Consider the following 24,836-nt stretch of genomic DNA (forward strand, 5'->3'; position numbering starts at 1 on the left):
TAAATAAAAGTGACTTGACCAACACTATTTAACCAACTTTTGGTGCTTTTGGCAGTGTGGCCAGGTGCCAAATCCTGCTGGAAAATGAAATCAGCATCTTCAAAAAGCTGGTCAGCACAAGGAAGCATGAAATGCTCCAAAATGTCTTGGTAAATGGGTGCAGTGTCTTTGGTTTTAAAAAAACACAATGAACCAACACCAGCAGTTTTCAATCACCTTGGGGTATAAACTTCTCCACCCTTACTTTAAACTCTGGGATCTTGGTTTCCAAATGAAATACAAAACTTGCTCTCATCTGAAAAGAGGACTTTTTAACCACTGGGCAACAGTCCACTTCATCTTCTCCTTAGCCCGGCTAAGACTCCTCTGACGTTGTCCGTGTTTCAGCAAATTCCTTGACACGTCGGTGTGTGGTGGCACTTGATGCCTTGACCCCAGCCTCAGTCCATTCCCTGTGAAGTTCACTCAAATTCTTGAATTCTTGTCATAGTCTGTCACTCGATGGGGCCGCACACGGCTGCTTCAGTGCTTGGCTCTCCAGTATTTATACTGTTTTTGTTCGTTTTTCCTGTTTTTTGTTTAACAAACACGATCAGTTTCACCAGGGATGAACTGATGAACATTCGGCATAACACACCACAAGATCTTTTACCGGATTTAAATTATTCAGACGTTTTACTGAACATTGTTATCGGAGGAGCAGCGGCACTGATCAAACGCTTCAGGATGCGCAGACGGGGCAAAAGCGAGCAGGAGTGCTTGTCAAACTCAGGAATCCCCTCTGCTCTTCTCCCTGTTCACCAATGATTGCAACTCTAAAGACCCCTCTGTAAAGCTCCTGAAGATTGCAGACGACACTACAGTCATCGGCCACATCCAGGACGGTGACGAGTCTGCTTACAGAAAAGAGGTTGAGCAGCTGGCTGTCTGGTGCAGTCTTAACAACCAGGAGCTGAACACGTTTAAAACAGTGGAGATGATCGTGGACTTTAGGAGAAACCCCCCTGCACATCCCCCACTCACCATCATGAACAGCACTTTGTCTGCAGTGGAGTCATTCAGATTCCTGGGAACCACCATCTCCCAGGACCTGAAGTGGGACAATCACATTGACTCCATTGTGAAAAAGCCCCAACAAAGGTTGTACTTTCTTCGCCGGCTGAGGAAGTTTAACCTGCCACAGGAGCTGCTGAAACAGTTCTACTCAGACGTCATTGAGTCTGTCCTGTGTACTTCAATAACTGTCTGGATTGGTTCAGCAACAAAATCAGACATCAGAAGACTAGAGAGAACAGTTCGGACTGCCGAGAGGATTATTGGTGCTCCCCTGCCCACCCTTCAAGAACTGTATACATCCAGAGTGAGGAAAAGGGCTCAGAAAATCACTCTGGATCCCTCACATCCAAGTTACCCCATCTTTGAACTTTTGCCATCTGGCCGGCGCCTCAGAGTCGCAAAAACCAGAACAGTCAGGCACAAGAACAGTTTCTTCCCCCACGCAATCTACCTCATGAACAGTTAAATGTTCCCCACTTATGCTTATGCAATAAAAATGTGCAATATCCTTATATTTATTTGTCACCCCTCCACCCTAGTACATCCCTGCATCTTATTCTATCCTATTTCATTATCATTTATAGCACAATTGTTTATACACTTATTTATTTGCCAATTTTTTGTCTCTGTGTGCTGGAAGCTTATGTCACTAAAACAAATTCCTTGTATGCACAAGCATACTTGGCAAAAAAGCTCTTTCTGATTCTGAATCTATTTTGCTTAACAATCGTCATAATTCTGCGGTTCTCTCGGTTGGTTGTGCATTTTTTCTTCCACACTTTTTTCCTTCCCCTCAACCTTCTGTTAACATGCTTGGATACAGCACTATGTGAACAGCCATCTTCTTTGGCAATGTGTGTAATAATTTGTTGACAGAGTGAATTGATGGGTGTAAGAACATTCGTAAGTCGGGAAGGAGGAGGCGGTAACCGGGGAACATAAAAAAAAACTGTAATAATTAAATTAACAAAACAGAGCAACAGTAGTCCACAAGTGTACTCACGAGACTGATGTCTCCTAAACAACCCCCCCCCCCACCGATTGGGAAGAACAGACATATGAGGCGAGAGAAAAGGAGACAGAAGGATGAGGAGAGACAGAAACGAGAGAGGGGAGAGAGGAAAAAAAAAAAATTGTTCTGTTTCCCAAACACACCGCAGCTCAGCCCTTCACAAGCTGGGTGAACTCTTCCACCGTGCCTTGTGGCGGCACTGGATAGCCCTCGTTGGACGGCACGACACTCCTCCGCCGCCCAGTGGACGATGACGGCTCCTGGTAGCTAGCAGGAATCCCCCGTTCCCTGCTTCTCCCCAATCATGGCGGATGGCAGCAGGCTCCTGCCACCAGGCGAATGGCGGCGACTCCTCCGCTCCCTCAAGGACAGCAGCCTTCACTCCACATCCCAGGCGGCCAGCAGCAAGCTCGTCCATCTGCCCGACAACTCACTCCAGCCCACCGCCCTCACGAACGACTGTCTTGCACAAACAAAACACAAAATAAAACCCAGGCCTGGTCCTCTCTCGTCCTTCAATGTTGTACTCCTCCAATTATCCGTCCGGAGCTCTTCCGTGGGACTCGAGACCGGTAAGTGGTGCAGGTGTTCTCATTCTCATTAACTTCACCGGCTTCGATCTCATGGCTATGGCCCTGCCCCACTCGTCACAGTTCACAGTTTTTGTTCATCACAATTAAAATCATCACAATTAAAAGAAGACAAGATGTAAACTACATCATTCTGTGTGCATTGAATTCATTTAATACCCGAGTTTCACAATTTGAGTTGAATTACTAAAAAAGATAAACTTTCACACATTCTAATTGCTTGAGATGCACCTGTATATAAATGTTAGGGGGCTCTTTTTTGTAATTCCACATTAAACAGTCCTGAAACGACACAGCTGACACTGTGGCAAGGTGTACTCTCAATCCGAAGTGAAAGTGGCCTGCGCAATCTATAACTTTTTTAATATACATTTTTGAAAGTAGAGATGCAGCAGTTTATTTTTGAGATTTGGGAGGCTCTTATTTTGTAATTACACATCAGACAGTACTGAAACAATGCAGCTGAAAGTGTGTAAGGTGTACTGTAAATCTGAGGTGAATGTGGTCTGTGCAATCTATAACTTTTATAATTATTTTTATATATTCCAAATCAGACTTTCCTGAAACGAAGCAGCTGACATTGTTGCAAGATGTACTGTCAATCTGAGGTGAAAGTGGCCAGTGCAATCTATAACTTTTTTTAATATACAGTTTAGAAAGTAGAGATGCAGCAGATTATTTTTGAGATTTGGGAGGCTTTTATTTTGTAATTACACATCAGACTGTCCTGAAACGATGCAGTTGACATTGTGGCAAGGTGTACTCTCAATCTGAGGTGAAAGTGGTCTGTGCAATCTATAACTTTTATTTTTATAGATTTTTGAAGTAGAGATGCAGCAGCTTGTTTATGAGATTTGGGAGGCTCTTATTTTGCAATTCCACATCAGACTGTCCTGAAACGATGTAGCTGACATTGTGGCAAAGTGTACTCTCAATCTGAGGTGAAAGTGGTATGTGCAATCTATAACTTTTATTTTTATAGATTTTTGAATGTAGAGATGCAGCAGCTTGTTTATGAGATTTGGGAGGCTCTTATTTTGTAATTCCAAATCAGACTGTCCTGAAACGATGCAGCTGACATTGTGGCAAGGTGTACTCTCAATCTGAGGTGAAAGTGGTCTGTGCAATCTATAACTTTTATTTTTATAGATTTTTGAATGTAGAGATGCAGCAGCTTGTTTATGAGATTTGGGAGGCTCTTATTTTGTAATTCCAAATCAGACTGTCCTGAAACGAAGCAGCTGACATTGTGGCAAGATGTACTGTCAATCTGAGGTGAAAGTGGCCGGTGCAATCTATAACTTTTTTTAATATACAGTTTAGAAAGTAGAGATGCAGCAGATTATTTTTGAGATTTGGGAGGCTTTTATTTTGTAATTACACATCAGATTGTCCTGAAACGATGCAGTTGACATTGTGGCAAGGTGTACTCTCAATCTGAGGTGAAAGTGGTCTGTGCAATCTATAAATTTTATTTTTATAGATTTTTGAAGTAGAGATGCAGCAGCTTGTTTATGAGATTTGGGAGGCTCTTATTTTGTAATTCCAAATCAGACTGTCCTGAAACGATGCAGCTGACATTGTGGCAAGGTGTACTCTCAATCTGAGGTGAAAGTGGTCTGTGCAATCTAAAACTTTTATTTTTATAGATTTTTGAAAGTAGAGATGCAGCAGCTTGTTTATGAGATTTGGGAGGCTCTTATTTTGCAATTCCATATCAGACTGTCCTGAAACGATGCAGCTGACATTGTGGCAAGGTGTACTGTTAATATGAGGTGAAAGTGGCCTGTGCAATCAATAACTTTTTTTAATATACATTTTTGAAAGTAGAGATGCAGCAGCTTATTTTTGAGATTTGGGTGGCTCCTATTTTGTAATTCCGCATCAGACTGTTCTGAAACGATGCAGCTGACATTGTGGCAAGGTGTACTCTCAATCTGAGGTGAAAGTCGTCTGTGCAATCTATAACTTTTATTTTTATAGATTTTTGAATGTAGATGCAGCATCTCATTTATGATATTTGGGGGGCTCTTATTCTGTAATTACACATCAGACAGTCCTGAAACGATACAGCTGACATTGTGGCAAGGTGTACTCTCAATCTGAGGTGAAAGTGGTCTGTGCAATCTATAAATTTTATTTTTATAGATTTTTGAAAGTAGAAATGCAGCAGCTTGTTTATGAGATTTGGGAGGCTCTTATTTTGCAATTCCACATCAGACTGTCCTGAAACGATGCAGCTGACATTGTGGCAAGGTGTACTCTCAATCTGAGGTGAAAGTGGCCTGTGCAATCTATAACTTTTTTTAATATACATTTTTGAAAGTAGAGATGCAGCAGCTTGTTTATGAGATTTGGGAGGCTTTTATTTTGTAATTACACATCAGACTGTCCTGAAACGATGCAGTTGACATTGTGGCAAGGTGTACTCTCAATCTGAGGTGAAAGTGGTCTGTGCAATCTATAACTTTTATTTTTATAGATTTTTGAAAGTAGAGATGCAGCAGCTTGTTTATGAGATTTGGGAGGCTCTTATTTTGCAATTCCACATCAGACTGTCCTGAAACGATGCAGCTGACATTGTGGCAAGGTGTCTCTCAATCTGAGGTGAAAGTCGTCTGTGCAATCTATAACTTTTATTTTTATAGATTTTTGAATGTAGAGATGAAGCATCTCATTTATGATATTTGGGGGGCTCTTATTCTGTAATTACACATCAGACAGTCCTGAAACGATACAGCTGACATTGTGGCAAGGTGTACTCTCAATCTGAGATGAAAGTGGCCTGTGCAATCTATAACTTTTATTTTTATAGATTTTTGAATGTAGAGATGCAGCATCTCATTTATGATATTTGGGGGGCTCTTATTCTGTAATTACACTCAGACTGTCCTGACACGACGCAGCTGACATTGTGGCAAGATGTACTCTCAATCTGCGGTGAAAGTGGCCTGTGCAATCTATAACTTTTATTTTTATAGATTTTTGAATGTAGAGATGCAGCATCTCATTTATGATATTTGGGGGACTCTTATTCTGTAATTACACATCAGACAGTCCTGAAACGATGTGAAAGTGGCCTGTGCAATCTATAACTTATTTTTATAGATTTTTGAATGTAGAGATGCAGCATCTCATTTATGATATTTGGGGGGCTCTTATTCTGTAATTACACATCAGACTGTTCTGAAACGATGCAGCTGACATTGTGGTAAGGTGTACTCTCATTCTGAGGTGAAAGTGGCCTGTGCAATCTATAACTTTTATTTTTATAGATTTTTGAAAGTAGATGCAGCAGCATGCAGCTGACACTGTACTTCCTGTCTGATGTGGAACCAGTCTGTGCATTTTAGAACTTTTATTTTTATAGCTTTTCGAATGTAAGCATATATTATTGTTCTTATTTTGTAATATGAGTATTAGAGGGTTTTTATTTTGGTATTCAGCATCAGACAGTAACGGACTGTGTGTTGGGGGGAAAAAAAAGTAGCGTTCGCTGGAAGAGCACTGCATTCAGATCAGTTCTCTGATGGTATTACCGTAATACGCAGTTTATACGCAACCCTAGAAATAACGTGGCGGCTAGATTGACCGTGCTTTTCTACTTGGCGGCTGGCTTGACCGCAGTGCTTATTGTCAGTGCAGTGTGGAAAGAAATTAAAAATGTAATTGGTCGTGGCTTAATCTGTTTGGATTAATATGCAGCGCCGATGAGTTTTGGAGACTCTTTAAATAATTTCAGAGCAACTTCAGTTTTGTGTGCCGTTCATTTCATTCTGTAGAACTGTCCAGTTATCTGTCCTAAACCATCACCCATCCCCTCTGTGTCCTCATGGGGACTCTCCGAGATCTTCAGTTCGCTCTTCAGCTGAAGGTTGAGGAGTTACGGCAGAGAGACGCTCTCATCGACGAGCTGGAGCTGGAGCTGGACGCTAAAGATGATCTGATCTGCTGCCTGCAGGAGGAGCTCGACCGTCTGCGGCGCTCAGCGGCTGGTAAGGAAAACCAATTCATTTGACTTGTCAGAAATACATTTTGACTAGTAATCAACCCCTTCCCCTTTAATTTACTCTTACAGTGATAAAATCACTGGAGGACGTGCATGTAGTTGTCGCTAACGTTAATCGACAATAGTATCAAATCCAGTCATTTCAATCTAGAGCGCAGGCAGTTCATACATTGCATTGTTAGTTCAACCAAAAATTAGCACATAAAATACACACCCTCAAGTCATAGGTGTATATCACTTTCTTATTGCAGACTTTAATGTAGCTTGAGCTAACAGTCGTACATGGAAGCAGCTCTGGGAGCATGACATATGAGATCGACTTTGCGCATGAAAGAAGAAAGTCATTTACACCTGGGATGACTTGAGGGTGAGTAATTTATGGGCTAATTTTTAGGTGAACTAACCTTTCAAGAATAGACATTGGAGTTTTTTTCTGGCGAAATTCCACTAAGCCAACATGGAAGAAGCATAAACAAAGCAAAATAATTATATTGTCAACAATAACCCCAAATAACTACATCTGAATTAAAATGAAGAGAATTTATTTCTATCACATATTATTTAGGCTATACACAGTATAGTTGGTGTATCGTTGATGTATAACATATTGATGTGTTTTTAGATGTTCCCATCTGAAACTAAAGTGTAATGATATAAACCTTCATATTCATCCGGAAGAAGGAGGCGGGAACCGGCGGACAATCAAAAACATTTTAATAACAAAATAAACACAAAAACAGCGCACCAGCCCCTCACGGACGACTGGTGCGCGCAAATAAAACCCAAAACACAACTAAAAGCCCAGGCCTGGTCCTCTCTCGTCCTTCACTGTCGTCGCTCCAGTTTTATATCCTTCCATCTCCTCCATGGGCCTCGAGACCGGTGGGTCGAACAGGTGTAGTTCATCTCCAATCACTCCACCGGCCTCGCTCCCATGTCCCTCGGCCCCGCCCCACTCGTCACATACCCCCATCGCCCCTCGCAGGCCGGGGGGTACTCCGGTTTTGGGCAGCCGGCAGGAGTTCCCTCCTCCTCCCCGTTCCGGCGGATGGCAGCAGGCTCCGGCCACCTGGCGAACGGCGCCGACTCCTCCGCTCCCTCACGGACGGCAGCCCTCTCTCCACATCGTGGGCGGCCAGTAGCGAGCTCGCCCGTCCCCGGCAACTCGCTCCAGCCCACCGCCTCGAGCGTCCATGGCGGCACACTCCTCGCCAGCTCGATGGCACCACGGATTCACCACAGCAGCGAGGGATCTTCAGCAGCGCGTCCCTCCTTCTCCCGGGCTTCGGCACCACTGTAATGATATAAACCTTCATATTCATCCGGAAGAAGGAGGCGGGAACCGGCGGACAATCAAATAACATTTAATTATTCAAAATAAACACAAAACAGTGCACCAGCCCCTCACGGACGACTGGTGCTCGCAAATAAAAACCAAAACACAACTAAAAGCCCAGGCCTGGTCCTCTCTCGTCCTTCATTGTCGTCGCTCCCCTTCATATTCATCCGGAAGAAGGAGGCGGGAACCGGCGGACAATCAAAAACATTTTAATAACAAAATAAACACAAAACACAACTAAAAGCCCAGGCCTGGTCCTCTCTCGTCCTTCACTGTCGTCGCTCCAGTTTTATATCCTTCCATCTCCTCCATGGGCCTCGAGACCGGTGGGTCGAACAGGTGTAGTTCATCTCCAATCACTCCACCGGCCTCGCTCCCATGTCCCTCGGCCCCGCCCCACTCGTCACATAAAGTAAGCTAAAAAAGGAAACATTTAAAATAACTGATTTTATACAAGTCAAAAATAATAATTAACATCACTGAACCACATCAGTTTATACCAACAAAACAAATTAAATCCGGATGAAGAGCTCTGTAAATAGTGTAGTTCTGGTTGCCCTACTTATAATAATCCTTCATGATTTGTTCGAGCAAATAATTGACTCGGATCTTCATTCAGGTTTCATCGCCAATACTAAAACAGAGCAAACCATTACACAATTAAAATTTCTATTCAAAGATGCATGCATTTTTAATAATGCAAATGATGGTTCTTACACTAGAAAGAGTTGCAATCATCTTAGCATTCTTTGGCATTGTGGCCATCTGTCTGATCATCTGATCTGTATGGGTCCACACACACCTGCACACAGATTTCAATCTCACTGCAAAGTGAAATTTATATTAACTGAGTTTTAAATTAAATGCAATTCTAAATGTTGAGAAACTACAGAATCCCAGCAGACATGAAGTCAAGGACGAAAGAAGAACACATTAGTGCAGCCATAATAATCTACAGCAAAACAAGTCTAACTTTATTTTTATATGCATTATGAATCAGCAAGCTGCACAGAGTTCAGAGGTAACAAACCAGTCTTTTTAAATCTCATAAAAACATTGTATTATTCATCTTTACACTCATTGCATTTGCATTTAGGTCAACAACATGCTTCTTCGCTGAGAGTGAGGAGGAAAGCTCTGCTAACAGAACCAGTTACCGTGGTCTTACAAAATCCATCAATCAGCTACAGCAAGAGTCAAGAGTAAGAACCTGTCTAAAATCTTAACTCATTCTCTTGTTTCATATACTGCTACATTTCCCCAGTGGAACTCATGATGTGTCTTTATTTCTTTCAGGTCACAGTGGCTGATAGAATCGGCTTTAGCCAAAAATGAGTGTATGAGATATCTAATCAGGGATCAGATGCGCAGTCTGGTGGATTCTGCCTATCCCATAACGCTCAAACAGGGTGTGAGTGTTGTCCAGGAAGAGGATAATGGGACCCAGGCTTACATAGTTTAAGGTGAGCAAAAATGTGAGATTGACAGAGCTACTCTCGCCTCATAATACTTTCTCAGACTGGAAGAAGCTGTGTTTGGACTATAACTGCATGTTGATGTGCTAGTATGTCTGAACATTCACAGATCCCAGTGCTTACATGGGTATCTTTATAACCCAGTGCTCAAAAGTCACGCATTATTAGCCGAGGTCCAGTTATGCCTCCATGCCTATTGTGAATAATTTATTTCTGTGGCTCTGTAATACTCTCTCTGGTTTGCAGTGAGATGAGTGCTTAAGTTTTGGTACTGTTTGTCTTTTGCTTTCAGCTTCTAGTTGCCCTTCAGCGCTTTACGTTCCCTTTACATATAAATCTGTGATGATCGTGCACCCAGAGAGACACAGGGAGAGAGAGAGATCCAATCGCAAGTATGTTTATTAAAGGGTAATCCAAATCGAGGTCAAAAACAGCAAAGGTCAAAACCAAACAATCAGTCCAAAACAAATAAATAAATAAATAAATAAAAGAGAGAACAGGAAAGGGAATGGAACGGGAACTCGGAGGACGAGAAGGCAAGGAAGAATCTCGGGGGACGAGAAGGCTGGATACACGAAGGGTAAGGACTCCATACAAACAACAGGAAAAGACTGGTATATATAGGGAGGCTAATGACAATAAAGTGACTGCACCTAGTGCAATTAACAGGAGTGCAATTACTGTGATGACAGGACAAGACTAGAGAAATTCTAGTGCCTACGGTGAAGTGCCTAAGGGGAAGTGAGCCCACTAGTGGACACCCAGGGAAACAGAGACTAGACAGCATGACATTACCCCCTCCTCCACGGAGCAGCTGCCAGATGCTCCACCGGAACCCAATGGAAGACCAAAAACATAAAGAGACCAGGAGGGAGGTGGAGCGGCGGAGGACCAGGGGGAGGGACGGAGGGCCAGGTAAAATGGGGAAATAGAGACAAAAGGAGTGCAACACAAAACAAGGAGTCCAGGAGGGTGGAGGACCGGCGGAGGATCAGGGGGAGGGACGGAGGGCCAGGTAAAATGGGAAAACAGAGACAAAAGGAGTGCAACACAAAAAAAGGAGTCCAGGAGGGTGGAGGACCGGCGGAGGATCAGGGGGAGGGACGGAGGGCCAGGTCCTTAGAGGGAAACAGAACGAAAGACACAGACAAGAAACCCAGGAGGGAGGTGCACCAGCGGAGGATCAGGGGGAGGGACAGAGGGCCAGGTCCATAGGAGGAGACAGAAAGAAAGACACAGACAGAAGAACAAAAAAAATAAACAAATAAACACAAGTCCAAGAAGGACATCACGTGACGCCCACCAGGGCGGAGCAGAAGACCACCACATCCGTGCGGCCGAAGCAGACGCCCCTCCAGGGCGGAGCAGAAGACCACTACATCTGTGCAGCCGAACCAGACGCCCCCCAGGGCGGAGCAGAAGACCACCACATCCGAACGTCCGAACCAGACGCCCCCCAGGGCGGAGCAGAAGACCACCACATCAGTGCGGCCAAACCAGACGCCCCCCAGGGCGGAGCAGAGGACCACCACATCCGTGCGGCCGAACAAGACGCCCCCCAGGGCGGAGCAGAAGACCACCACATCCATGTGGTCGAATGAACAGGAGGACAAGTCTGATTGGGCAAGTCTGAAACAAAGAACATGAACAAGTTAAGGGTAGCCTCCGTGGCCACAACAGGATCAGTCGGGTGCTCAGAGAGTTCGACTGAGACGTGACCAGGCTCTGGAAGTTCCGCAGAGACGAGGTGAGACTCTGGTAGATCAGCAGAAACGTGGAACGGCTCTGATAGTTCAGCAGAGGCATGGAGAGGCTCCGATAGTTCAACAGAGAAATGACGAGACTCTGGTACTCCCATGGTGTTTCTACTGGGTTCCAGAAGATCACTGCTGACTTGACTCTGCTCATGAAGATTATTGGTGACTTGCCTTTGTTCATGAAGATCAATGGTGTCTTGCCTTTGTTCATGAAGATCAACGGTGACTTGCCTTTGTTCATGAAGATCCCCGGTGACTTGACTCTGTCCTTGAAGGTCAACGGTGACTAGCCCGGACTCTGGAAGGTCAACGGTGACTAGCCCGGACTCTGGAAGGTCAACGGTGACTAGCCCTGACTCTGGAAGGTCAACGGTGACTAGCCCTGACTCTGAAAGGTCAACGGTGACTAGCCCTGACTCTGGAAGGTCAACGGTGACTAGCCCTGACTCTGGAAGGTCAACGGTGACTAGCCCTGACTCTGGAAGGTCAACAGTGACTAGCCCTGACTCTGGAGGGTCAACGGTGAATAGCCCTGACTCTGGAGAGTCCACGAGCACCTGACTCGGCTCTGGAGGGTCCACGAGCACCTGACTCGACTCTGGAGGGTCAACAGGAACTAGCCCTGACTCTGGAAGGTCAACGGTGACTAGCCCTGACTCTGGAAGGTCAACGGTGACTAACCCTGACTCTGGAAGGTCGACGGTGACTAACCCTGACTCTGGAAGGTCAACGGTGACTAGCCCTGACTCTGGAAGGTCAACGGTGACTAGCCCTGACTCTGGAGAGACCACGAGCACCTGACTCGACTCTGGGGGGTCCACAAGCACCTGACTCGACTCTGGAGGGTCAACAGGAACTAGCCCTGACTCTGGAAGGTCAACGGTGACTAGCCCTGACTCTGGAAGGTCGACGGTGACTAACCCTGACTCTGGAAGGTCGACGGTGACTAACCCTGACTCTGGAAGGTCAACGGTGACTAACCCTGACTCTGGAGGGTCCATGAGCACCTGACTCGACTCTGGAGGGTCCACGAGCACCTTACTCGACTCTGGAGGGTCAACCGGAACCTGACTCAACTCTGGAAGGTCAACAGGAATCTTGCTTGATTCTGGAGGATCAACAGGAACGTGACTCAACTCTGGATGGTCAACAGGAACCTGACTCGACTCTGGAGGGTCAACAGGAACCTGACTCAACTCTGGAGGGTCAACAGGAACCTGACTCAACTCTGGAGGGTCAACAGGAACCTGACTCAACTCTGGAGGGTCAACGGGAACCTGACTCAACTCTGGAGGGTCAAGTCGTGTCCTAATGGTTTCTTGAGGGGGAAGTCGTGGCCTAATGGTTAGAGAGTCGGACTCCCAATCGGAAGGTTGTGAGTTCGAGTCCCGGGCCAGCAGGAATTGTGGGTGGGGGGAGTGCATGTACAGTTCTCTCTCCACCCTCAATACCACGACTTAGGTGCCCTTGAGCAAGGCATCGAACCCCCAACTGCTCTCCGGGCGCCGCAGCATAAATGGCTGCCCACTGCTCCAGGTGTGTGCTCACAGTGTGTGTGTGTGTGTTCACTGCTCTGTGTGTGTGCATTTCGGATGGGTTAAATGCAGAGCACAAATTCTGAGTATGGGTCACCATACTTGGCTGAATGTCACTTCACTTCTTCTTCTTCAACGGGAACCTGACTCGACTCTGGATAGTCAACTGGAACCTGACTCGACTCTGGAGGGTCAACAGGAACCTGACTCAACTCTGGAGGGTCAACGGGAACCTGACTCGACTCTAGAGGGTCAACTGGAACCTGAATCGACTCTGGACCGGCAGCCATCTTGGACAGTGGCGCTGGGCTGATGATCACCTTGTGCTGTGACGCTGGGCTGGCAGACTTCTTGCGCAGTGGTGCTGGGCTGGCGGCCATCCCAACGGAAGAGACAGGAGTGGCTGGGGCATCCCACGGAAGCCGATGCTGCAAGTAGCACACAAATTCCCAGAACCCGAATGTGTCCAATTGAGCCAGTTCCTTCTGAGGAACCGGGTCATCCAGCCCAGTATTAAAATAGTCCTTAAGGGCCACATCATTATATCCCATGCCCTCCCATGCCATGGCACCCACATCGTTGCCCTCTTGGCGTAAGGTGGTAAACTTAAAGTATTTAGCCCCCCGCTCCACAGTACTGGCTGGGGAGGAGACATGAAAGGACATACCGCTGGATCTGTTGGATGGAGTCCTTCTGTGACAATCGTGCACCCAGAGAGACAAAGGGAGAGAGAGAGATCCAATCGCAAGTATGTTTATTAAAGGGTAATCCAAATCGAGGTCAAAAACAGCCAAGGTCAAAACCAAACAATTAGTCCAAAACAAATAAATAAATAAACAAAAGAGAGAACAGGAAAGGGAACGGAACGGGAACTTGGAGGATGAGAAGGCAAGGAAGAATCTCGGGGGACGAGAAGGCTGGATACACTAAGGGTAAGGACTCCATAAAAACAACATGAAAAGACTGGTATATATAGGGAGGCTAATGACAATAAAGTGACTGTACCTGGTGCAATTAACAGGAGTGCAATTACTGTGATGACAGGACAAGACTAGAGGAATTCTAGTGCCTACGGTGAAGTGCCTAAGGGGAAGTGAGCACACTAGTGGACACCCAGGGAAACAGAGACTAGACAGCGTGACAAAATCACAATAATCATGGCCCGATCTGACTATAAGTGGAGTTAAATCCCCTTAATCCCTTAATCTAATCTAATATAATATAATATAATATAATATAATATAATATAATATAATATAATATAATATAATATAATATAATATAATATAATATAATATAATATAATATAATATAATATAATGTAGCTGCACTGGGTTGTACATAATAATTAACTCAAATGATATATAGGGAATTTGGGTAATTAATCAGGAATATGATTAATATATATATCATATTACAGTTGCATTAAAATTATTGAAGATGAAAAATAGGTCAATTGTATATATTAATAACTCATCACAAGGCACTGTAATTTACTCATTAATATTTCAATATTCTATTCTTCATATCAATTATTGTGATATATTTTACTAGAAATTAATGTAAATCAAACGTGGTTCGTCCAGCAAACGGCCGTAAGATTTGTTTTATTAATTCTTAGTAACGCTATCACTTCTTATAATTCCAGGACGAATAGTTTTATGGCCATGAAACCATTCTCCTGTCCTTATAAAATTTATATTACTTAAAAGTTACAAATAAGCTTTGTAGCTAAGATCGACATTTCATTGACTTCGTAACATGAGCAACTTAGACAGACAATCTGGAGTATATGGAATTTAATAATTGAACTAATAATACATCAACTACGATTTATACAGAGTAAATACGCGTACGACAATATAGACAGTAAACTTTGTACAAGACATAACGAAATCCAAATGAGGGAGAGGGAGAGAATGAGAGTGAAAGAGGATAAATGAGAGAATAGGCGTGATCACAATCACGCCCTTAGTTATGTAAACCAACAGACATTAACCCTTGAGAGGCAACATATAAATCTAAATCATAGACAACTTAAACAGCATTTAAAATTCTCCATAGAGAATGATACTTGCATGTGGTTCTCTTTGTGTATGCGAAAGCAGCGGGCGTGTAGCGTGCGTCAGTCTGGGCTTGTCCTCTCTGTGTCCAGCTGCTGCTGAATCGCGCAATATTTGAAAGGTCCAACAAAGCAATGCTTCAGAGTTCTTCTTCCTCGTGTGGAGAGTCGAATAGGTGAATAAACTTAGTAAAGAAAATAAACAAAACAACGAAAACGAAAGCCTCGGAAGGAGTCATAAGAATGGCTGTCCTCTCAGCCCCTGTGCTGAGAGGGACGGCGATAGGAGCGCGGCTCAAGGCCGCGCAGAGGGACGAGCAGCGCGTAAGAGAAGAGCGCAAACAGAGAAGAGAAAAGCTGGACCTTCCGGGGTGGAAATACCCACTCTAATAAATTAGGGTTTTTCAGATTTCAACAGTGATATTCTAGCACGTTCATAATTCCAGATTAATACATTTTTCATTAATTTGCTTTATGAGTTCGTCAAAGCATGACGATTAAACAGACACCAAAAGTGACATATATAAATGATCAAAACATGAAGTTACATTCAAATGCAGAATTACACACATTTAAAATTTGATTAACACATGATAAAATTGCAGATACTCCAATTTGATATGGGGAGACATCTAAGCACAAAAAGAGATATATTCTATACCTTTAAAAGGTGCTTTTCTCTTTCCTTACAAAAATTCCAGCGAGAGCTGGCTTCCCTGTTTCTCCCAGATGCAGTCGTAAAGTTTTACGACTCTGAAGGAGTTGGGTTAGAGCTCATGATTCTATTTGAGAAAGTTAAAATGAGGAGAAACATTTCCTATTTACAAGTCATACTTATAATCCTCGCATCACAGGATTTACCATTTTTATGCAATACACAAACCTATTCAAAATACACATTATTAAGGATTTACATGATGAGTGTAAGATAAAAAAATTTGTGGGTGTGTGTGTAAGTTGAAAGGAGAGTTAATTTCTCCTTTGAGGCTGCTCACGTGACTTTGGAATGTCTCATCCTGTGTCGTAAATAATTTAAATCCAGCCAGGCTGGCGCCAGGCCAGGCATTTAGTGTAAAAAGGTTTCATATATGCCTGAAATCAAAATCTCAAAGTGTTAGGTTTGCATTGTTTTAGATTCAACGAACCGTGATTCATTCGTTCAGAACCCATGAATCGATGACCTGCATATCCGTTACAATAATATAATATAATATAATAAACATTTTGCATAACATTTGCAGGTTGTGGGTTTGGTTTTAGCTCAGATATACTTGAGCTTCCCTGTCTATCAATAATAGCCTCTCTGCAAAAGCTGTCGTTTGTGAGTTCAAAGGATTGGGGTCAGTAAGATTTATTTATTTATTTATTTATCCATCCTAAATGGATCAAAAGTGACAGCAAATAATTTTTCTTTCTGTTTCAAGTAAATGCTGTTGATTTGAACTTTCATCAAAGAATCCTGAAAAGATGTATCTCACGATTTCCACAAAATATGATGCAACTTTTGAACATCAAAAGTAATAAGAAATGTCTCTTGAGCAGCAAACAACAGCAAAAATTCTGCTTTGCTATCAGAGGAATAAAAATCTTTTAATGACAATTTAAAAAAAAAATTAAAAGTTATTTTAAATTGTTTTAATATTTCACAATATAACTGTTTTTGATCAAATAAATGCAGCCAGGGTGAGCAAAGGACAGTTCTCTCTTTTTCTTTGCAAGTCCGACTTTTTTCTCTGAATTCTAAATTTATATATATGTTTTTCTTTCTTTTTTCTTTAGTAAAAAATAATTGTGACTTTTATATCTCATAATTTCCATCTTCCCTTCCCAGAACTGCAAGTTCACTTGGAGTTTATGACTTGCGATTGTGGATTACGAGACAAAAAAATCTGAACTGTGAGATAAAAAAAATCGCAATTATTTTTTTTTATTTTATTTGTATTTTTTTATCCTGTTGCTGAAACAATATTCCATATGTGTGTGTGTGTGTGTGTGTGTATATATATATATATATATATATATATATATATATAATTTAAAATAAATAAATATATGCATTTATCAGACGCTTTTATCCAACGCAACTTACAGTGCATTCAGGCTAAAATTTTTTACCTAACATGTGTTCTAAGGGAATCGAACCCACAACCTTGCACTGCTAACACAATGTTCTACCACTTGAGCCACATAAACACTATATATACTGTATATATACATGTACATTTTAATTCCTCGTGTTATTTATATTTATCAGTCTGACTTTACAAAAATTTTACAATTTCAGTTAGACTAAAGCATTTACATGGCATTAAAAAAAAGACTTTGCCAGTGCTTTAGTCCAGCTAAAATCAAGAACAAGCAGCAAAGAGGTCAATTCACAGAGTTCACAGGTTCACAGAGAATTCTTAAATATACAGTAGCAAAAAAATGTAATTAAATTAAATTAAATAATAAGTCTGTTTAATCCTAAAGCCAAAGGGATGTAAAATAAAAATCATAAAAATGTATTTGGTGTCAGAAACCTTGACTAACATCACAAGTGTACTTCAAACCTTGAGGGCTGTAGATGATGTGTGTGTGTATATGTGTGTGTGTGTGTGTGTGTGTGTGTGTGTGTGTGTGTGTATGTTAACAGAGGGAAAACTGAAGGCATCCAGGGCTGGCCAGAGGCTGCACATCATTGAGCCGGGGATGATGTTTGAATGGGATGAAAAAAAAAGATACTTGCAACTTTTTTCTCACAATTCTAAAGTTTTTTTTTTTTTTTTTACTTGCGAGATATCAGAATTTCAATCCAGACACACACAAAAAGTTATCTGATGCTGTAGACTAATAAAATGCAACATACATGTGACCATGGACCACAAAAGTGTCTTAAGTATTAAGAAATTAAGAAATCGGAATTAAGATTCATACATCGCTAGAAAGATGCATAAATAAGCTTTCCATTGATGTATGGTTTATCTGACAATATTTGCCTGAGATACAACTATTTGTAAATCTGGAATCTGAGGGAGCAAAAAAAACTAAATACTGAGAAAACCACCTTTGAAGTTGTCCAAATGAATTCTTAGCAATGCATATTACTAAACAAAAATTTAGTTTTGATATATTTACGGTAGGAAATTTACAAAATATCTTCATGGAACATGATCTTTACTTAACAGCCTAATGATTTTTGCATTAAAGTAAAATCGATAATTTTGACTAAATTAAATTTGACCATGTTTTTTTCGGCTATTGCTTAAAACATACCCCAGCAACTTAAGACTGGTTTTGTGGTCTAGCTGTAAAATATGTTGAATTTTGAAATATACATATGAGATAATGTGATATATAAAATGACACTGTGAAATATAAAGTCACAATTACTACAAATAGAGTTGCAACTGTAAAATATACACTTGCAGTGTGAAACAATGCTGGAATTGTAAAATATAAAGAGACATTGCGGGATGAATAATATAAAGTTAAAGTTGCAATGTGAAACACAAAGTCGTAATTGTGATATATGTGGATGCATTGTGTTCATTGTGTATTATAAATCATAATAATCTAATCTAATCAAAATTGTCTACAATTATCATAATCTTAAAAGCAATAAACACAGATAAGAAATTATTATAATGCATTAAAACCATTGTTATGATTATTCATGAGATTATATATTATAAGGTTTTTTATAATACATTATGTTATCATTATAATGCCTTAAAGTCCCCATGAAATCAAAATTAAAGTTATTTGTGTGTGTTAGTAATATGTTAGTCTTAAGTTTATATATATATGTATATATATATATATATATATATATATATATATATATATATATATATATATATATATATATATATATATATAAGCCATTGTGTTCCAAAATAATTTACTTCACGATCACTTGTTCACAATGTAGTATTTCATGTAGAGTGAATGGCTCATAGTGCTCAGTGCAGGTGATAGGGAACAATTCAGACAGTGTAAAAAAGCTTTCAGTTTGTGCAAAATGAGGTCTGATTTCACGTTGTTTCATGCAAACCATGGCAGCGCACAGTCTGATGTGGACTTTTGGCTCCGGTCCAGAGACCCGATCGCACAGAGAGGATCATATGTGTGAGTCGGCATATATAACTACACAGCCTCAAAATGATTATGACCAGTATTTTGCTTTACTAAGAGTTTCATATTGAATCTAGCAGGTAATATTTACCCTGCGGCTTTACCGAGCTCTATGGCTCTGCCCAGAGCAGCTATAAACAAAATGCTATTGGCTATATCCTGTTTCAGTTGAAATTACGTCACCACATAGAGCAAAGCTGCGTGTTTCAAGGCATCTCTTATAATGTATTATAAATACAGGCTTCATAGAAAGTGTTACCTAATGTTGCAATTGGCAAATATACAATTGCATTGCATAAGTTGCAAAAGTTGCAAATTCTACAAATAAAGTTGCAATTGTGAAGTATACAGTTAGTGTACATTGTGAAACACAAAGTCGTAAATGTGAGATATAAAAATGATGTGGTGAGATATAAAATCGCAATTACTTCAAATAAAGTAACAATTGTGAAATATAAAGTTTAAATGTGAAACAAAAAGTTGTAATGTGAGATATAATGTCGCAATTGTGATATACAGTTACATTGCAAAACAATGCCGCAGTTGTGACATATAAAGTGACGTTACGAGATATAAAGTCTCAGAAACGACAAATAAAGTTGCAATTGAGAAATATACAGTTACAGTGTGAAGCAATGCTGAAATTGTAAGATATAAAGTGACATTGTGAGATAGAAAGTCACAATTATTACTACAAATGAAGTTACAATTGCAGAATATACAGTTACAAAACAAAGTCGCAAATGTGAGACATAAAACGACATTCTGAGTTATGAAGTCACAATTACTACAAATAACAACAAATAATTTCACTTCACTATTTCACTATTAATTGCGAAACAAAGTCGCAATTGTGAGAAAGAAAATGTCATTCCGAGACAAAGTCATAGTTGTGAAATATAAAGTAACAATTAAATAAAGTTGCGATTGCAAAATATACTGTATAATTACACGGTGAAACACATAGTCATAATTGTAAGAATCACATAGTAATATGACATCACATTTCGGGATATATAGTCACAATTGTGAGAAATAAAATGAAAAAATATGCAAAAAATTAAAGGTATAGGTATAATGAGATTATTTGTCATTTTTTTACATGAACATGTTGAACATGTTGAGCATGTTAAATACAAGGGTTTTTGTAAAGAAAATATATTTTCTATGTATTTCTCCCATCTTAAAGAAGATATCTTTATCAGACAGATTAATTAACATTCATTTTTGAGATGTATCGCCTATAGCATGCTTTGATTTATGAATCTCTCAACACCTCTTATCTCTCTCATTTCATATCCTCCCTTGAGTCCAGTCTGAGCCACACGGTCATCAGCTTGACCTATTAATTTTAATAGAGGGTCATAGCAAGACATAGATTAAAAAAAAGTCTGAAAGAAAGCGAATGGTCTTTGAGAGTGAATGGAGGATCCAATCAAGTCAGATCATTTACCAGATCTTTCTTTTCTTCTACAGAGAGTGTCTGCCTTGATTGTGTGCCATTTTCATCTTTCAGTCAATTCTCTTTTATTTCCCTCCTTTCAGCTTCTCTTTCTGAATTTTCAGACTATCTGTTCCCTCTCGCCCCTTTTCATTTTAAGCCTCTGATCAAGCTTTCCCCAACTCTTTTCTTCAGCTTTGTTCAGGTCTTGTGTTTAGTGACAGCATGATGTGTGTGTTTGTGTGTGTGTGTGTATATACAAACTCGATTCCAAAAAAGTTGGGACACTGTACAAATTGTGAATAAAAACAGAATGCAATGATGTGGGAGTTTCAAATTTCAATATTTTATTCAGAATACAACATAGATGACATATCAAACGTTTAAATTGAGAAAAAGTATAATTTTAAGGGAAAAATAAGTTGATTTTAAATTTCATGGCATCAACAAATCTAAAAAAATTTGGGACAAGGCCATGTTTATCCCCTCTTCTTTTTATAACAGTCTGCAAACGTCTGTGGACTGAGGAGACAAGTTGCTCAAGTTTAGGAATAGGAATGTTGTCCCATTCTTGTCTAATACAGGCTTCAAGTTGCTCAACTGTCTTAGGTCTTCTTTGTCGCATCTTCCTCTTTATGATGCGCCAAATGTTTTCTATGGGTGAAAGATCTGGACTTTTTTGACCTATAGAGTTTTAGCCGGCAATGGTGAATGGCACGGTGGATTGTGTTCACGACAATGTTTTCTGGAAGTATTCCTGAGCCCATGTTGTGATTTCCATTACAGTAGCATTCCTGTATGTGAAGCAGTGCCATCTAAGGGCCCGAAGATCATGGGCATCCAGTATGGTTTTCCGGCCTTGACCCTTACACACAGAGATTGGTCCAGATTCTATGAATCTTTGGATTATATTATGCACTGTAGATGATGATAACTTCAAACTCTTTGCAATTTTTCTCTGAGAAACTCCTTTCTGATATTGCTCCACTATTTTATGCCACAGCATTTGGGGGAATTGGTGATCCTCTGTCCATCTTGACTTCTGAGAGACACTGTCACTCTGAGAGGCTCTTTTTATACCCAATCATGTTGCCAATTGACCTAATAAGTTTCAAATTGGTCCTCCAGCTGTTCCTTATATGTACATTTAACTTTTCCGGCCTCTTATTGCTTCCTGTCCCAACTTTTTTGGAAAGTGTAGCTCTCATGAAATCCAAAATGAGCCAATATTTGGCATGACATTTCAAAATGTCTCACTTTCAATATTTTTTACTCCCAATTTGTACAGAGTCCCAACTTTTTTGGAATTGATTTTGTATATATTGTATACATTGAAACAATCTCTTTAAAACACAGTGGACATATATTATGCATAAATGGTACCTATACAGACACAGTACACTTTGACCATTAACCCCTTTATCACAGACATTTCAATAATTTAGTTAAGCGTGATTAAAAAATAATGCCCACTCATCAAACCTGTTTGGCTTTTTGGCTTGATCTGGCCTTGAAACTGCATTAAAATAAAATACGCTTGTTTCAAAATCCATGAAAATCATCCCATGCTTCTTACATTCTATTTATGCTGTTATGCTTTTATAAAATAACAAGGGGACCTTGAAAAGGTGAAAAAAAATTTTTTTTTGTGTTTGACATGCTGCTTAAATTTCCTCGATTAGGTTGAATTGAATATAAAATGTTTGCAACAAGTCAAAACGTGAGACAACTGGGTTGGGCTTAACATATTTCCCCATTAAATGTTAAATTAAATATTTTCCTCTAATTAAAACCCATATATATGTATGTTTGTGTGTGTGTGTTTGTGTGTGTGTGACCCTATAAAACTAGAAAAAAAAAGAAAAAATGCTTTTCAGTGTTGGAGTCATATCTGTGTTCATGATGTTTATTGCAGCCCAGTTCTGCATTTTTGGGGTGTAATGATTATTTTCAAATTCTCGGCTATTCCCAGAGATCTGGCAGAGGAAAGGAAAAGAGATAAAAGAGAGGCAGAGCAGAGGAGACCTATTGCAGTATTTCTCTTCCCAGCGACAGCAGAGTCAATTAATCTGTGTCATTACTAATTCAAGAGGGTCTCAGGAAGTGATAGAGAATGAGTTGGGGGTGAACTTTATTTTCAGCTTTGTTTTTTATTGTTTTTTTTTTTTTTTTAGAAAAATTGCAACTTGGTAGAAGCACGTTACTATTCAGGAGGAGCAGTTTTCAGTGTATTTTAGAGTCACCTGAAACAGAAAATCAGAAACACATTACAGAAATCCTAGGATCATTTGGATTTTAATGTTTTTTAAGATGCCTTTTCTGCTAACCAAGGATGCATTTATCTGATCAAAAAAAAATAAAAACAGTAATATTTTGAAATATTATTACAATTTAAAATAACAATTTTCTATTTTAATATGTTTTAAAATATAATAAATTTTTTGTGATTCAAAACTGATCATCCAGTCTTCAGTGTTATATGATCCTTCAGAAATCACTCTAATATTCTGATTTATTATCAATGTTGGGAATGTTTTTGCTGCTTAATATTTTTGTTTGGGACAGGTGATAGTTTTTTTTCAGGATTCTTTGATGAATAAAATGTTAAAAAGAACAGCATTTCTAAAAAAAATTCGAACAATATAAGTATTTTTTACAAATGGTCATATGATGCGATTTAAATTTTTACTTTCTCTTTGGAGTGTTTTACAAGCTCTTGGTGCATGAAGAAGATCTGTAAAGTTACAAAGATTAAACTTTTAAATCCAAAGAGATATTCTTTATAAAAGTTAAGACTTGTCCACACCCTCCTAAAACAGCTCTTTTAAACACGCCCCCCACATCTCTACATCACTATGTGGGAAGATTTGCAAAATGCTGCCCAAAAGTTCACGCAAAGAAAGAAGGCGTACCTTTTACTCTCTCTGTTGCTGCCGTCGCCATTTCGTGGAGATGCTGTGTGTTTCATTGTGGAAGAGAAACTACTTTGTTTGGCCTTCCAAAAGAGCACGATATCCACTTCTTCATATCTAGAGCTGATCCGTGCTGGTCACTGAGGAAATACATCAACTTCGCGCTGTGGATCTCCGGATCGGCATTCACTATGGACGAAGCAGAGTCCAGGCCGGGGTCATCACATGTGTTTGCCACAGTGGTGGACAGTAACGGAGTAGCTTTACTTCGTTACTGTACTTAAGTACCTTTTTCAAGTATCTGTACTTTACTGGAGTAGTTTTATTTTGAGTAACTTTTACTTTTACTTCACTACATTCCAAAGCATAAGATCGTACTTTTTTTACTTCACTACATTTCATAAAACATATCGTTACTCCTTATAATATATCACGTGCTCCGACACGCAGAAGCAGTGTCTGATTCATCATGAACGAGTCTTTTCAAAATAAACTTTTAAATCGGATCGCAAATCGCACCGGGAGATGCTCAGTCAGGACAGTTGACGGGCCACTGCTGCGCGTCGTCACGAAAGCTTATCATTTTCACGTGTTTTTAAATTACCACTTGTCAATTTAAACATTAAAGCATCCAAACACAAGACACGAAAAAGCTTAACAGAGTAGCTGGTTACTCACGCGCTGTGTTCGGTGCGAACCGGGCTGTCTTCTGCAAAGTTCTCCTCGAACTCCCTCCTGCACCTGAACGAACAAATACAAATCGCAGTTTGAACAAACAAAAGGATGTGAAAGAGCCCAATTCAGTTCTCATATTTTACCCAAAGTATCTTCATACAGTGAACTACTAGTGAAATAGATAGATATAATATTTTTATCTCTCTATCTATATATAAAATTGGGACCAAAAATTATTCAGCACCTTATAAAGCACCATGCATTGCTAATGTTTTTTTCTGAATTGCTAATGCAACCTTTTCACACCACAGTCTGAACAAAATAAAGCATTGCTCGGTAATTGGTCAAAGTATTGATAGTTGTGTAAATATTGTAACAGTTGTCTGTAGTTTTGGTTGATTGTAATCCATTAAATAAGTTTCTATCAAAGTTATGACATTATCAAGACTTATTTGTTCTGACACAGTTTAACTATAAGTTCTTGTCATATTTTATAACCATTTTACAAGCGATAGTAAACTGTAATAATGTGAGAGGTGTTGAAGGTGTCTGAATAAATTTTGATTTGATTGTATATTTCATTTTTACATTGAAGATTATCCAGTGCTATTTTACATTTAATTATTCGGTTTCTGTACCTTGACACCTACACACTTGAAAAAAAAAAAAAACTTAAACATTGTGTAAATAGCACAAATAAATAAAAATGAACGAACATACAGATTAAATCATATCAAACAGGGCCCACTGGTACAACCTTCAGCGGGGCCCTGCAAACCCCAGCTACGGCCCTGGATGTTGCTAAAAATATGCTTAAAGTATGTTATTAATGTTGAAATTTAGGATTAATTTTTGTA

The 24,836-nt window shown here is 40.1% G+C and overlaps 1 pseudogene; it reads left to right on the forward strand.

The window, feature by feature from the left end:
* Nucleotides 1–6,490: 6,490 nt before the first annotated feature.
* LOC132114763 (cGMP-dependent protein kinase 1-like) overlaps nt 6,491–24,836 on the forward strand; it is a 53,323-nt pseudogene continuing 34,977 nt past the window's right edge.

Source organism: Carassius carassius, chromosome 34 (assembly GCF_963082965.1).
Source record: "Carassius carassius chromosome 34, fCarCar2.1, whole genome shotgun sequence".
Classification (NCBI taxonomy): domain Eukaryota; kingdom Metazoa; phylum Chordata; class Actinopteri; order Cypriniformes; family Cyprinidae; genus Carassius; species Carassius carassius.